General features: G+C 35.8%; 1 pseudogene; it reads left to right on the top strand.

Annotated features, from left to right (window-relative positions):
- LOC108529943 (synaptotagmin-1-like) overlaps window positions 1-3,255 on the top strand; it is a 261,041-nt pseudogene that overhangs the window by 188,604 nt on the left and 69,182 nt on the right.

The raw sequence follows: 3,255 nt of genomic DNA, 5'->3' as shown, positions 1-3,255 counted from the left end.
TATTTTTATTATTATTATTATTGTTATTATTATTATTATTATTTGAGACAGAGTTTCACTCTTGTTGCCCAGGCTGGAATGCAATGGCACTATCTGAGCTCACTGCAACCTCTATCTCCTGGGTTCAAGCGATTCTTCTACCTCAGCCTCCCAAGTAGCTGGGATTACAGGCATGCACCACCACGCCCGTCTAACTTTTTGTATGTTGAGTAGAGACGGGTTTTCTCCTTGTTGGTCAGGCTGGTCTCGAACTCCCAACCTCAGGTGCTCTGCCTGCCTTGGCCTCCCAAAGTGCTGGGATTACAGGCGTGAACCACTGTGCCAGCCCTGACTTGAGTTTTTTTAAGAGATTATTCCTGCTACAGGGGAAAAAAAAAAAAAGCTGGGGTAGCAGGCTATAGAAAGGCAAGGGCAGAAGAGAAAGCAGGTTGTTGAAATAATCCGGATGAGAGATTTATGACATGTATAAGAGAATTATTCTATAAGGACACTGAAAAACTAAATGAAGCATACAAGGAATCATCTTCTTATTCCTCTTAATTAGCAACTTGTTAATTTGTCTGTCCACTTTTAAGAAATTGGAGTTGATCTAAGACACACACTTAGCACAGTTGTCAGTAATTACCATTCTTAGCAGGAAGACTCGTGAGCCAGTAGAGATGAAGATGGTCCAATACATCAAACACTCGAATGGGAAACACAAAATCTCAGTTCTTGTCATTGCTCTACCGCTGAGATAATGGACTGATATACAAACTCCAGGTACTTTTGATATAACTTTGAGGTCATAACTACCAGGCATAAACCAAATACATATATTATGGGTACAAACTTTCACTTAAGGAATATTTTCTCAAAATGTTTACATAGGAGAAATGTGTTTTAGAGGAGCGGAGAAAACAATGAACAACATAAATCAAATTCATATCTTGGCTTTTAACACCATCTTTCTCTCTGGAAGAATAAACAATATGAGACACATGGCAAGGCTGATAACTATAGGATTGAAATGCTCCCCTTATACGAGCCTAACTCATTTACCCAGTTCCTTTTGGTCTTTGCCCAATGTTGGCACCTCCCCAACCACACTATTTAAAATTCATCTTACCCCACCTTTGCCAGTATTTCCTGTCCCCCATCCTTGCTTTATTTCCCACCATATTACTTAGCAATATCTGAAATATCATGTATTTTATTATTTGGTTTTAAACTGTTCTAGCTTCTTCCAAAATAATGTAAGCTCTATGAAGGCAATATGTTGGGTCTGTTTTATTTAAGGTTATATCCATGCTGATGCCCGGAACATATGAGGCACTAAATACATATTTGATGAATGGGTGGATTAATGACTACCAATTTAACTTGTATCCTGAGCCACTCCTCTTAGACTTTGAGGCCTTAATATGCTGACAAATTTAAGCATCTTACTAAATCATACATTTTAAATTTCCAACACTTATGAAAGCATCATTTTAATGCTTGACTATGTCATAAACATCAAAAATGCAATTGTTTCTATCTTTGGTCACAACTCCTCTATCTTTTAGCCTTTCTCACTCAGAGCCAGCTATTACTTTATTTTTTCCTCCCTATTCATTAGTAGGAAAGCAATCAGCTGGAAAAAAATTATCTATGAAACTCTCCTTTCTTTTGTTTCTCTTGGGTAATCTCATCTCTTTCCTTCCCAAACCATTGTCTTCATCCTCTGTCCCTTTATTGGGCACTGGAAATCAGACCAGATAAACAATCTGCTTGTCCATGGAGATTTGCCTTTGACCAGCAACCTAAACTAATAGAATATCAAAGAATCTGAGTACCACCCTTAAAAAATATTATGTTGCTAGCACTCTCCTTGATTTAATAGGAAGAAAAAAGTAAGATAACTAAAATCTTAAAGTGGTATGGTAAATCAATGTTAGAAAACACTGCATCATAAATAAAAGCCATGCCATTTATTAAAAGTGTGTAATAGTATGTATTTTACACTTTCATTTTAATCCATCATAATTTTTCCTGCCTGTGTAATTGACATTTCTAATAGGATTTATATGCAGAAAGCAATAATAAGCAAAAATAAAACACATCCTTAAAATCAAATTCCTTCAAGAGCATATGTTATATAAAGGTTATCACTTTTGGCTTGGCATAATATACTGTGACGCTAATGACAGGTAGCAAATTAGAATATTAATTGATTTCAGTTTCTGAACTAAATCTTGGCTACCTGGCAGATGTGTTTTTGCAAAATTGATAGCAAACAGCTTTACTCTGTCACTTGAAATTCCCACTTGTAAGAAGAGAGGTGTCACAATGGCAAGGAGTGTGCATGTCATTAGTTGGGTAATCTGCACAGTCCAGCATGAAACATATTCAAACCAAATTGCCTGATGATATCATCCATAATACCACAGGGCTTAAATTTTTTTTTAAAAAAAGAAGGAAATGGTAAATGCTTAGCATTTTTATCTTTCAATTCATTCTTCACACTGTTATCTAAATGAAGCAGACAAGGTTTTCAGAATGTTTTTTTATTTTGCAACTTTGATTTCAATATGACTAGGGCTATGGTTGGTTTGTAAAGCATGAACTCATGTCATCTGAATAGCTGTGATTAAGGCTTTGATATTCATGAGCTTTTTGAAGTAGAGTGTACCTTTCTTTAAGCACAGTAGAAAGTCAAATAGCCAGAACCTGACTCTTAGTCCAGAATAAGAGCAAGTGGATTAGGAATAGTTGTATAATTTATGCAGAAATGTTATGGGATAGACAGTTTAATTCAGAAATTAAAAATACAAGCTCTAGACATAGACTACAAGAGTTCAAACCCTAGCTCCTCTGCATACTGGCTCTGTGACCTTGGGCATCTTAATTAATTTTTCTGACTCTCAGTTTCCTCCTATATAAAATGGGTATGAAAATAATACTCCCATCATAGGGTTGTTTGGTAAAGGTGTCAATGCATGTGAAGTGGTTAGCAGAGTGTCTGGCACTGAATAAGTGCTCTATAAATGGTAGCTATTATTAAACTCAAGCTGTCACTTTAACAAGTCTATTTCTATTTTAGAAAACTCTCTATTCAGGTCAGTCACCCAAATTGAGAAAATTCCGGAAACTTTGCAGCCAAATACATATGCATTGCATTCTTTAATCCCACTCCAATGATCTCTGTATTAGAGAAGGTAAATTCTCTCTTGGTGTTTCTTATTTCGTCCTCTCTCTCTCTCTCTCTCTTTTTTTTTTTTTTTTTTTTTTTTT

The sequence above is a fragment of the Rhinopithecus bieti genome, unplaced genomic scaffold, assembly GCF_001698545.2.
Source record: "Rhinopithecus bieti isolate Rb0 unplaced genomic scaffold, ASM169854v2 scaffold_5476, whole genome shotgun sequence".
Taxonomy (NCBI): domain Eukaryota; kingdom Metazoa; phylum Chordata; class Mammalia; order Primates; family Cercopithecidae; genus Rhinopithecus; species Rhinopithecus bieti.
The sequence above is the reverse complement of the archived record's forward strand: the minus strand, read 5'-3'. Positions and strand labels throughout refer to the sequence as shown.